The sequence below is a fragment of the Mustela erminea genome, chromosome 2 (assembly GCF_009829155.1).
Source record: "Mustela erminea isolate mMusErm1 chromosome 2, mMusErm1.Pri, whole genome shotgun sequence".
NCBI lineage: Eukaryota > Metazoa > Chordata > Mammalia > Carnivora > Mustelidae > Mustela > Mustela erminea.
In genome coordinates this window covers 162,863,919-162,877,531 of record NC_045615.1, presented here as the reverse complement: position 1 = coordinate 162,877,531, position 13,613 = coordinate 162,863,919, and the positions used below count along the sequence as shown (strand labels likewise).

Here is a 13,613-nt window from a genome sequence, read left to right as displayed (position 1 = left end):
CACAACACTCGAAGCTTCATGAGGAACACGTGAAAGGTGACAGAAACCTACCAGAAATGACAGTGCAGTTCCCACATGGTACATGGTTAAGAGACAGGAATGCTATAATAAATGCAGCATTTTACCTTTAAAAAGGTCTTACATTTTTGCTTGTACTTAAGCTTCCACTGTATTCCGTATAACAGAGAAAGAGAAGAAAGAAGAAAAGTGAGACAAAACTTTGATCATAAAAGAGATGAAGAAAAAAGAACAGAGAACAGGGGGCACGGGGAGATGGAGGCAGCGGAAGCAGGAGGACGTTGAAGGGAGGGCGGGCGGGGGCGGCCGTGGGAAGAGTTATGGCCTGTGAGTGATTGTCAAGTGGTTCGTGTTCTCGGGCTCGGGCTGCCATCATCGGTGGCTGAAACAGCAGAAATTTGGTTTCTCACAGATCTAGAAGCTGGACGTCCTAGATGGAGGCTCTGGCAGATTTGGTTTCTGGAAAACTGTCTTCCTGGCTTACCTGTTGTCGAAAACGGACCTCTGCACTTGGGAGCCCACCTGTGCAGCTGGGAGGCCGAGTTCCTGGGTCAAGGAAGAAGCTAGCTTCTTGCTTTGCTGGGCCAAGGAGGCTGCAGCAGGCTACAGCCTTCCAAAAAACCTGCAACCCGCCCCAGGGCAGGGGCTGGGGGGTTTAGAGGGAAGTACAGGATCCAGCCAGTTTTGACAGGAATGGCGTAGCTGCTGCCAGCCTCCTTAGTCATTTTCGGCGTCGTAGGGGTTCCTGAACCAAAAGGCCAGGAAGGGCGGAAGGGAGGTTTATGGAAGAGAGGAGAAAGTTTACTTAGTCTAAAATCAAACCCGGGGGAGGCGTCAGTGCCGCCATGTTGGTTTTGTTCAACCTGATGCTTTTAAGCAGTCTCCTACCGACCAGGCCTTCTCGTGTTGTCCTCACATGGCCTTTTCCTCTGTGAATGCCTGGGGAGAGAGAGTGAGCTCTGGTGGCTCTGCCTCTTCTTCTAAGGAAGACCAGTCCTATCAGATTAGGGCCCCACTCCTATGACCTCATTTAACCTTAATTATCTCCTTGAAGTCTCTGTCTCCAAATGCAGCCACACTGGGAGTTAGGGCTTTGACATACAAATTTGGGAGGGAGACACAATTCAGTCCATAAGAGGGTTGGAAGAGGGTTCTCTGGAGTCCGGTGGAAAGTTCTAAAACCAGATGAGGACTGGTGTGGCTCACTGATTTGGGGATGTCTGTGCTGTGTACTCCGGTGCAGCCTGGCTCCCCTGAAAGGCCTAGGATTTCTCACAAATGATGTCGTATGTGAGCAAACCCCAAATTCACATCATCCTCAGTTACTCTCTTTCATATGAATCAAGTCGGAACCAATTCGTGCTTTTCAAAACAAGCAGTAGAGCAAAACTGACTGTTTTCATTCATTCAGTCAATCTTGAGTGCCTGCTCTGGGCCAGGCACACTGCCTGGTACCAAAGAAACTACAGTGAATAAGTCGAATAAAGTGGCTTCCCTGAGGTGCTTACTTTCGACAGGGGGACGATTTCAATATTGTGAGTTATGAGAAAAAAATATATTATATATATTATATATAGAATAAGATTCATAAGAAATATTTTTATGTATATAAATTTATACATTTATGACAAAGGTTTATAAGAGATACGATATGTATCCTGTGCCTGGTTCCTGGCTCACAGCCCCCCCCAAACCCTGGGATTTTCCTGAGCAATGAGAGCAACGGGAGCATCTTTTGTTACAACACTGGATCTGTTGTGCCCAGTTTTCTGAAATGACTCCGGAGCCATAAAGGTGAAAGGAATGTCTTGCTGTTCACAACAGTTTATGTTTATAAGGGGACTTTCAGAAAGCACCTGCAGATGGGAGCTGGTTACCAGAAGAACCAACCATGGCTAGAGTGTGGGAACTTGCGGTTCCACACCATGATTTCCAAGGAGGGAAGAGGGACTAGAGGTTCAAACAATCCCCAGGGGCCGAGGAGTTAACCAATAATGCCTGTGTAATGCTGCCTCCATAAAAACCCCAGAATGAAGGGGTTTGGTTGGCTTCCATGTTGGTGAGCCAGAACGCTTCCACGGGCTTTGTGCTGGGTCCCAAATACCACAAGGACAGAAGCTCCATTGTTGGGGACCTCACCTATGTCTCTCTTCATCTGGTGGTTGATTCATAGCCTTTAAAATCCTTTGTAAGGAATCAATAATCTAGTGATTTAACTGGTTTCTGTGTCTAACAAATTAAGCCAACCCAAGGGAGGGAGACATAGGAACCTTGGATTTTCGGTCAGAAGACCAGGTAACAAACTGGGCTCGTGATTAGCATCAGAACTGGAGGGCATCTTGTGGGACTGAGCTCTTACTTGTGGGATCCGATGCTATCTCTCGGTAGACAGTATCAAAGTGGAGTTGAGTTGTAGGACAGCCTCGCTAGTGGCAGAGAATTGCTTGTTGGTGGGAAAAACTCCACCTTTACACACACACAGGCTGGAATTGTTGATTCTAGAAATTTCACGTATCATATATATCTGAAAATCAGGTGGAAAGTCGTCAAACCTGATGAGGACAGGCGCAGCTCACGGACCTCATGAAGCACGTGTTGTGTGTGTTGTGTGTTGTGTGTGTTGTGTATTCCTTCGCAGGTGGCACAGCTGAAATGCCTCGTATTTCTGACAGAGAAAATTGCATCTAAGCAAACCCAAGATTCACATCATGCTCACATTGTCCCCTCATGTACGAACCAAGTGAGAACCAATGAATGTTTTCAAAACAAATGCTGTTCCAGATCTGGCTGTCTTCATTCCTTCGGTCAGGAAGTGTTGAGTATTCAAGGAGCTTGCGTTCTACCGTGGTGGGGCAGAGCTCTGCGAGGTCGTTAAGGAGTGTGAAAAATGAGCTAAAGAAAATAAGAAGGGGACGGACAGAAGAACTTGGGGAAGAGACTTCACACAGTCGTGGGGAAGGCGTCTCTGAGGAGAGAGAGTGGGGTCCGTGAAGAACCACAGGGAAGGCGGTCCGGGTCCAGTGCGTTAGAACAGAGCCTGCGGTAGAGGGAGAGCAGGCGCCGTGAGAGCAGAGAGGAGGGACCAGCTCCATCTTGGGGGCTGGGAAGCTAATGAGGGCGAGTTCTAAGCCAGAAAATGGCATGATTTCCGTTTTCAAACTTTCACTCTGACCTCTCTGTAGACTCCACAGCGGTGGGAAGAGGGGATGCCCGTTAGGAGCTACGGCAGGGGACCGGGTTAGAGGCGAGGGTAGCTCGGACCAGAGTCTGGAACAGAGACCGCAAGAAGGGCTGAGACTCAGCATTTATTCTGAGGGCTGAGGCCAAGGAGCTACTGGCGGACTGGATGAGGTTGATGAGCAGAAGAGAAGGCACAAGAGCGATTCCTAGGTTTTGGCTCAAGGCACTGAGTAAATAAATCATCCTGCTGTTTATTAACCTGTGGCAGTCAGGAAGCTTAACCGGTTTGGGGGCGAGAGCCGAGCTCGGGTCGGCTGGGCTGGAGAGTCCTGTCAGTGTGCGGGTAGCGTGTGGGGCAGCAGCCACCGCCCCCCGGAGCTCTGGGAGAGGCTGGGGCTGGGCCTGAGACCTGGGAGTCATCGGCCGGCAGATGGCACCTGCAGCAGAGGTGCGGTCACCTGCAGCAGAGGTGCGGTCACCTGCAGCAGAGGTGCGGTCACCGCGGGGCTGAGTTTAGAGAGAGGCGAGAGAAGCAGCCCTGGGCTCCCGCACGCTGTGGGGGCAGAAGCAGCAGGGTCGGCGGCGGACGGAGCAGCTGCTGAGCTGTCAGAGAGGCCAGGAGCCTGGGGCGCTTTGGAAAAATGTGTAGAAAATGTGTTCCACGAAGGAGGGCGTGATCAACTTTTAAAGAGACTTCCGGAAGTGTGCGTGATGAGTCACCAACTGATCCCATTCCCCGTCTGATTTTACTCAGTACATCCCTGTGCTTTGGCATCACACACACAGACACACGGACCCAGAGCCACTGTCCTGTGGGGTAGGGCAGAGTCAGAGCCTCAGGACCACCCTTGGGATGAAGAACCCCAGGGGTCCGCATGGCCACTGAAGCGTCTCAGTTTGTCACTGCTTGTGAGTATCGAGCTCTCCCATGCCCATGAGGATGTTGAGAAATGCCGCCCCAAATGTGAAAGGTCTTCCTAGATTCTTGTCTTGTTCCCTCTGAGTTTTCCCTTTGGTTCAGGGTTCTCCTGGTTGCTGACGGACCATAAACCTCTTCCTAGTGAACGCATTTCCTAAAAACGATCTGTGGTTGAGAGTCGCACACGGGCAAGTGACTGGGGGCGCCGGGAGAGTCCCACCGGTACATGGGCCGCCCGACTTGAGAAATAAACACACAGGATGTGCATCAAAGACTCAGATATGCTAATACCAAAACAGTGTGCACTCCACTTGGAATTCAGCGTTAACTGAGGGCACTGTTTTTTCGGCATCCTTACCTCAAAGGAGGTGAAGAAAGCAGGGTAGAGGGAGAAGGTGGTCCTCTGTATGGTGACAACAGAGGCGTCAGAGGATCCTAGAGCTTTGAAGCTAGCGTGGTCCTATATTAATGACAAACTGTAGCAAGTGGGCCAGGCCACTGTATTGGCAACAGCCAGTCATTGGCCTCAGGGTGCCTCTGGGAATGGGAGTAACCGGGATAAGGCAGAGTGTTCCCCAAGGTGCAGGGACACGGCCCTGAGCCCCTGCATCTCCAGTAGCTGGGAACGGGTGTCCCAGGACTGAAGAGGAAATTTGCACAGAGCACCACAATATCCAAGGTTTAACAGCTGGGAAAATGTTCACTTCTTTTTAGATGATTTCCTTCCATATCTAATTAGATAAGGCAGTTAAATAGACCCGCAAACTAAGAATGCTGAACTAAACCGTGCTGTCCCAACATAAAGGGGTAGGAGTAATTATCGTAGTCAGGTTACTTCTACTAACATGATTACCTTCCGAGCCCAGCCCCTCCAAAATAGGAGGAAAGGGGCTTATTTGTTTAATTGTCCATCTTTCCATCTAGACTTTCAGCAGCTCAGCTGCTGCTTCTTTTTTTTCTTTTTTAAGTGGGCCCCACGCCCAACATGGAGCTTGAACCCACCACCCTGAGGTTACGAGTCACGTGCTCTATCAACGGAGCCAGCCAGGCATGCCTGGACTTTATGCTTCTTGAAGAAAGAAACCATGCCTTCTTTATCTCTGATTACACAATGCTTGGTACTATATTAGGCATACAGTAGGTACTCAACCAATGTCTATAAAAAACAAACAAGCAAGCCAACCGAATTATAATAATAAGACCCAGACACACCCTTCATTAGGTGAGCTGCGATGTTCATTCTCCCTTTCATTTTCTTTAGTGACAGAAAACTGGCTCTACTTTCTCTGGCCTTTGAGTCTCTGTATCAAACAGTTAGAAACTTGACCAAACCCTGAATCATTCAGTTCATTAAATACTTGGTGCTTTACTGTTCTGAGGCTCTGCTCATGATGTGTTTCACAGAGTTAAGGAGACACAGACCCCTCTCCACTTGGGTCCCTGGCTTCTGGGAATATTGAGTGTCCTTCCTAAACAGGAGACGACCTTGTAGTTGCCTCAGCCGTGAAAGCCTGGTGAGAAGTACAAGAGGCCTTTCTTTCTCCCTTAACCTGCAACCTCACCTCTCATGAATGCTTCCTTCCATTAACCCTTGAGTGAGTCACGATGATGCTTGATGATAACCCTCTGGTGGACATGCTTCTCCTCCCAGAATGAGTGTTGACATGAAGAAGTCTCCAGATCCCCTACAGCCAGACCAGCGATCCCAAATTTTAACCACATCGGATCCTGCCTCAACATCCTGCCTCTGGCTCAACACCCACCTTTACGCCCACAGCGTGAAGCTGTGGCCACAGAGGCTGACGCTTGCAGGGTGGTCCTCTGAGCACACCCTCGGGGCAAGAGACATGAAATACTTATTGACTGCAGGCCAACGTTGCAGGCACGCTTTCTGAACGCACGGCGAGGCTGCCTCTGTAACGCAGAAGGTAGACACAGCAACATCGGCCGACCCCCCTCATTTGTCCTGGGGGCGGTTCATTTGCACTAATCCTAGCAGCCCCAAAAGCAGCAGCTGTTCTCAAAGGGAGTCTGATACAGTCCTTTGTTTCAGGAGAACAGTGGGAGGTAGTGTTTTATTTACCTTTTTTTTTTTTTTAGTGTTAAATTGTTAATAGTCTTCCAGCTTCCTGCAGACAGGTAGAAAGACAGCTGGAAAGTTAGGGGGAGACTTGGGATCATCCGCACTTTCATTTTTTAATCCACACACAAAATTGTTTCTATCCTGTGTACATTTTTTGTCCTGGAGAAGAAATCAGAATTTCACAAGCACAAGTCAGTTTTCCCCATTTTTGAGCAATCCTAAGATGAGATGGTCACTGAGCTTCCAAGCCCAGCTATCAGGTTAGGCTTGGTTACAATTTATCAGATTTGAGGTCTTTCTAGAAAAGCCTACATATAGTCCATTTTCCTATGTTCTGTCAGACTCTTAATGATCCCATAATGAACATAGAATTATCTTGCATCTTTGTAAATAGCCAGTGGAAATCATGCTATAAATTCTCAAAGGGAGAGCCAAAGAAACTGGTAAAATACTTCTGAACTATATAATGTAACCTATGGCTTAAGATTTTCAGTCAGTTGTGGTACGAAGTATCCTAACATATTGAATTCCTTTAACAAGAATAAGAGTCATCCTTAACTCACGGAGAACTGGATGTAACACACAAAATATATGATCCAGGGTTGCCTGGGTGGCTCAGTGGGTTAAGCCGCTGCCTTCAGCTCAGGTCATGATCTCAGGGTCCTGGGATCGAGTCCCACGTCGGGCTCTCTGCTCAGCAGGGATCCTGCTTCCAGCTCTTTCTCTCTCTCTGCCTGCCTCTCTGCCTACTTGTGATCTCTGTCAAATAAATAAATAAAATTAAAAAATATATATATATATATATATGATCCACTGCCCTGATAATATAAGCAAGAAAGTAAGCACCTCCCCCCATATACAGACAAGTCCTTTATTTTAGTTTTACCCCCAGAATCCAGAACAATGCCAGGGTACTGTAAGGAGTTAAATGAACATTGCATGCTTTTTATTAGAAATGTATTAGAGATTTGTGCCATAAATTATTAGCAACTAAGAAATCATTATTGCTTTAGTTCGAGGAGGCTCCTTTGGACTGAGTCTGCTAGACGGAGTTGATTTCACATCATTAAACATTAAACTCCCTTGACTGGTAGAGAGATCCTGTGGTCTGTGCTCTGGGCCAGCAAGCTGGGACGCGTGTCTCTTTCTCATTTGCGCTCTTGCTCTCCAGGTGGGGAAGGCTGAGAATCTCAGACATGATTTCTAAGGTGGAAACAGACTCTCTCGTAGCTGACCCAATTTTATGATCCAGCGATACAACTAACGTGGCAACGCCAGCGGGCATGACTTTCCCTCCTAATCGTAATTGACAAGAACGGCAGGTCTCGGAGGGATCAGCGTGGTCACTGAGATGACTGCTCTTCTGCTTTTCTGCCATTCGTTCAACAGAAGACATGTTTTCACCTCTTTGTAGGGCATCCTTCATGCACAAAAAAGCACAGGCTGAGAACATACAACTTCTTTGCAGCTTTTTGTTCCTAAAATTTAAACTTACTCTCTCCCATGTTCCATTAGGATGTGACTCTTAGGAAGGCCTTTGTATACCCTTCTGGCCCATTGAACAGGCTACTGTGCAGTTTTGCTTACTCTCAGAGGCCTGTTACTGAGGAAGATGTAGGACAACCAGCGAACTTTAAAAAATGTAAATATATCACCTGTGTCAAAGTATGGAAACAGGTTATGAAAGACATGTCCTACCAAGAGAGCCCTACGGTAAAATGAGTCACTGCTGGGGAAGCAGAGACAGAATCGCACTCCAGAGAGTAAAAGACATGGTGTGGCCTCCTCAGCAGAAATTCAGCACCCTTTATGAAAATCTGATAAATTTCCCAGTTTCCCACAGAGAAAACGACAGAGAATTTAATGAGAAACACATTGGAACCAGACCTGTCACTGGGTGATTACATATTCACTAATCTCTCTGTAGGTGCAGAGAAAGTTGGTCTTCTCTGAGAGAGTTTATCTGAGTTAAAGGAAGGAACAAATTACCAGAAATAAATGTCTTCACTCTCCCACTGACACCTGCTGATATCCCACCAGACGGCTTGTTTGAATTCCAAATAGCGAGAGCATCAGGGTTTGTGTAGTAAGCTATTGTTTTGATGACCAATGACATGGAAATTTCATACAGTGGGTGATTTATTGGTACTTAAATGCAGCTTTCAAGTGCCTGATATTTTTAGTTTGGACTCGGGATTTGTGTTTGAGAAGTCCAAGTATAGTGAGGGGGTAGCATGTGTTCTTACTCTTGCAGCATTCTGTGCCATTTCGTATGTGGCATGAACTTCTGTCATCATTACCTTCATTAAATCTTATTCAGCACCTATATCCATTCTATAAGCATTTCTGAACACTTAACATACGCCAGGAAGCTATACGTAAATACAATTACATACCAAGTTCTGGACTAAGTAGAATATCCCATAGGCTGCACAGAGTCTTTAAGTCAGAGGGACCTGCCCGTTCAAAATTGCTATCAGCTAAGAGCATCTCCCAAGTTCTTTTGAGTAGCCCGAACTTGGATTGGGCAATGTACAAGGAGGACAGATGTATTCCCTCCAGTATTCAAACTCTGAGTGTCCCCTGATGCTAGCATTCACGAGGAGCGTGCTGAACAAGTATTGAGCAAATAAAGGAATATTTCACTAGTTGGATGCCTTGTGCAAGGCAGGATCTCAGAAAACACAGAATAATTGGGAAAGTAAGGCCACGATGAGGGAACGCATGTCAGGAGCTGTACGGATTTGCAGAAGTGGCGTCAAGACAACATCACTCATATTCATGGCTTTCTAGAAGGCTTCATGGGGAAAGTGGGATTTCATTCAAAACAGATATGTTCAAGAATTACATGTTTAATAAGATCTTAGAACTGTTGATTATCAACAATGATATTACTCTGACCATTCCCTCTGGATTAATTCAAATTTGCAAAGTCCTTTGTAAAATGCTAAGAGTTGATGCCATTTTACAAATCTCTTGACCCAATCTCACACGTGGTTGTTTTTTTTTGTTGTTGTTTGTTTGTTTTTCTTTTTCTTTTTCTTTTTTAATCCCAGACAAGGCCTTTAAAAAATATCTACGTATGGGGCACCTGGGTGGCTCAGTCATTGAGCATCTCCTCATGGTTCAGTTTCACATTCCCAGGCTCTTGGGACCAGGCCCCACGTTGGGTTCCCTGTTCAGCAGGGAGCCTGCTTCTTCCTCTCCCTCTGTCCCTCCAACGTCCACTCATGCTCCTTCTTTCTCTCTCTCTCAAACAAAATCTTCAAAGATACAAATATCTATGTTGATCACTTCATTGAACATCTTTTTCATGTGATTATCCAGTATAATCTGGACACTGATTTTTAGTTTTATCTGAGAAGGAACCATGTCCTTTTCCTGGTACCTCAACGTTTTAAGACTCAACAATCCATGACAAAGCTGGAAAAGATGCTGAAGACCATGTGGTGGACAATGAAATGAGGCAGAATGACTTGCAAATATATGGCAGAGTCAGAAAGTACAATAATTTAATAAAATAAAAAGTATGCAAGAGCTCTTAATTTCTAATCACTATTTTTATTACATAAAATTGCTTAAAAACTGATGGATGATTTGTAGCTAAGTTGTCTCCGGGTGTATCTGAATGTTCTTTGTGATTCTCAGATGTAAAAGTGCCAACACCAGTTCATCTCAGGCTGGTTTTGCCTGCCCCTCTCTCCTGAGACTTTCCAACACGCAATGCGAGATGGAGGAGCTAACTCTTTTCTTTGACTAATAAATTATATGATAATCTTATCTCAAAAAGTGGCTCACAATTGGACTTATTGCTAAAAGACAAAAACTGATGAGTCCTGTTCTTTTATTTAAAGTTTCCTTCTCTCAAAACTTTTTATTTTAAAGATTTTTTAAATTTATTTGACAAAGAGAGCTCAAGCAGGGGGAGTGGCAGGCAGAGGGAGAGGGAGAAGCAGGCTCCCCGTTGATCAATGAGCCCCATGTGGGGCTCCATCCCAGGACCCCAGAATCATGACCTGAGCTGAAGGCAGACACTTAACTGGCTGAATCACCCAGATGCCCCAAACCAATGATCTTTTTAAAAAGTTTTGAGAAAGGGCACCTGGGTGGTTCAGTTAGGTAAGTGCCTGCCTTCAGCTCAGGTCATGATCCCAGAGTCCAGGGATGGAGCCCCACATGGGGCTCCTCGATCAATGGGGAGCCTGCTTCTCCCTCTCCCTCTGCCTGCCACTCCCCCTGCTTGAGCTCTCTCTGTCAATTCAATAAATAAGATCTTTAAAATAAAGAAAATAAAAAGATCATTGGCTTAAAAATAGATTACACATGATCAAAATTTAGATGTAGCAATGAAAAAATCTTAAAGGAGGTGTAGAATTCCTTTGACAAATTATTTTTGGCTGTTTCTCAGTGCAGCTATGCCTGCAGTACTCTTTTAATTAAAAAATTAACTGTACAATAATTTTCTACAACGGTAGAAATGATGCCAGGATTCAAGGTTTTGGTCTGGGTAATATTTTCATTTTGTTATTGAAAATGTGGGAAGTCCTAGCTTAGTTCCTCTGTCCTTTGGAAGGGTAAAAAATGTTAATGTAAGAAAATTATTTAGTTTTCTATTTCAAGATCAATTTTATAGAAAATTCACCTACCAGATATATGGTGTTTTATTTTCAGGGATGAGAGGGAAAAGCATCTAAAACAATACCATTACTATCTTCAGAAATAAATTTTGGCATTATCCTTTATTGTCATCATGTGATTTTGAACTGCTGGCCCACTGTAACTCAGTAAAAGAATGAAGATAATTTATATACACCCACACTCTCAAATTAGTTTCTTTAGAAGGAAGTGACAGTATCATTTGTGAAATAAAAATCAGTGTTATTACATCTTATTGGAAACCTATACTTACTTCTATAGATGTTCCAAATAAAGACTTTCTTAAATTAAACATAATATAACTAATAAAACTGAATTGTCAGTCAGAAGGTATTTGCCATCTCTCTTCTAGGCAAATTAGGTTCCTAAATTTTAGCGCCAAATGTGTAGATTTTTAAGATAAATATAACCGTGATTAAACAACTTCATTTGATGTTAGATGGGCCAAGTTACTTGAAAATTATCAAAACCCACGTAAGCAAGGACTCCTCCCATCAAAAGTTCTAGGTATTAGTAAGGAGTTCTATTTATACATGTTTTCTGTACATAAGTTCATTTAATTAATTAATTTGGGTAACTTTAAGATTCAGCAAGCATTAATTAAATGTAATTGTGTATGGCCAGTAAACTGAAGATAAGTGTAATTTAAATTTTTTTCAAATTTTAGCTTGCCTTTTAAATTTTGAAATTAATGAGTCCTGACTTGCATAATATATATTTAGTAACTATCCTATTTTAACTTTCATATACTAATCAAACCAAGCTATTATTTTATGGTTAACATAAACTACCAGCAGCATTAGCCTAATATAATATATGTGTCAATTCAGTATGTTGTTAATCATCATTAATATCATCTTTTCCTTGCCCGTTTAGGAACACGTGTCTACAGTTCTGTTTTACAAGTTTAATTCATTATGTGTACTAAGAACTTGATACACAGTGCACAATTCTTAACAATATATTAGAATAAACCAAAGGGTTATTTTCAGTTTTCTACTGGGCATTTAAGGTGACATGACAGTTGGATAAGAGTTGGACATATTTTGTCTCCAAAATCTTGTTTCATTTAACTCAAGAGAATTATAATGTATAAATTAAAGAAAATTTTTGTAGTATTTCATTTTGTATTTTTTAAAATCATGTATTGGATGCAAACAATATTTAGTCAGATTATTGGATTTATAATAAAACACAATACTAGAGTACAGGCATGATATTTTTGTCCATGGGTGATTTCATATATTAATATGTGTATACTTTGTTTCCATTAAAAAAAAAAGCAAACTGCTTAAGTAGTAGTAAGTTCAATTGTGATAAATTGCAAATGCAATTTGCAATTTGCATCTTGCAATTTGCAATTTGCAAAGTTGCATAAAATGCAACTTTGCATTTGTGCACCAAAATAAACCATACCTTAAAAAAATTCGCCAGCATCCTTTAAAAGAAAAGAAGCATGCTTAACTATCAGACACAGGCTTTCTGTGAACTCTTTTGCTCTTCCTATGAAAGACATACTTCTTAGCTTTAGCTGTACCTTTTTTATTGGCACATTTCTGAATATAAACACATTTTATAGAACTCCATAGAAATGATTGCCCAAGAAAACATATAAATTATGTAAATTCTCTTAAGTTAAATTTTCTGTGATTCGTGCCCAGGATTTAAGTGCCATTTTCAATTACCAAGTTCCCAGCCCTGAATTTCCCACAGGGCATGGCCAGCTTTCTAAAAACCTACATCAGAAAGTATCTGTTCTAGAGGGCCATCTATTCACTGGAATGGTTACCTTCAGGAGAGCAAACTCAAAGGGCGTTAGGTTGAGTAATAAGAATATTTTTGACAACGGCACTTGATGTGCATGACTGTTACACGATTCATCTCCTCTGGTCTCCATGTTCTGCTAAGTGGGCTGCTCCCTGTGGCTCTGTACAGTGGCGATAGCAGAGGGTCATACAAGAGGTATTTTAAAGCGCTCTGGTTTCATAGTGTGTGCTTGGTGGACAGAATAAAATGTATTCCTCCAGCTGTTCAAGAATCAGGGCAGGAGGGGTAGATAGAAAGAGAAATGAAGGCAGAATGAGATCCTCGTAAATCCTGCAAACGTAGTGTACCCGGGCCTTGAATTCTCTTCCTTATCTCCAACTTATAACTCCATCCACAAATCCTTATATTTTCTCCTTAGTCCCAGCCCACGATAGCCCAGCCACATAAAGGGCAGGATGCCACATACTGCCAGGAATTTACACACATGCACACACACACACACACATGCACACACACAGATCTAAGTTGAATCTTTGGCGCCGTTGAAGAGAACTGAAGCATTTTAAGACGAAGAACTAAATTACATTATCTGAGGTATGGTAAAAATAATAATAATAATAATAATAAAAATTAAAAGTGCAATGAATAAGAAAAACGAAAAAATCCACATGTTACAAATGGGCTATAAACACATTTATATTCATAAACTGCATTCAAATGGTTATGCCATATTAATTAAAATAAAAAAGTAAGAAAATATGCTCAATGCAGAGGTACTTTTAAAAAAAAAACCCCAAAAACAAAAACAAAAGTTAATAAAAATATTTCATCTGCATCAAAATATTCTTTGGAAACCAAAAATAAAAATGTATCATGTGTGTTCTTTCAGGTTGATCTGTAAAAGTCAGGAGAGTACGTAGTCCGCGCTCTTGAGCTTCCAGAACATACTGGGTGCCACCAAGCACAGAGCAGAAGGCTTTCCCGTCTTGG

The 13,613-nt window shown here is 43.2% G+C and overlaps 1 long non-coding RNA gene across 1 annotated transcript in view; it reads left to right on the top strand.

The window, feature by feature from the left end:
- LOC116585256 overlaps positions 1–13,564 on the top strand; it is a 42,514-nt gene extending 28,950 nt beyond the window's left edge. Inside the window, exon 3 of the long non-coding RNA XR_004283519.1 lies at positions 13,513–13,564. This is a non-coding gene — a long non-coding RNA (uncharacterized LOC116585256). The remainder of the gene's footprint in view (positions 1–13,512) is intronic.
- The last annotated feature ends 49 nt before the right edge of the window (positions 13,565–13,613 follow it).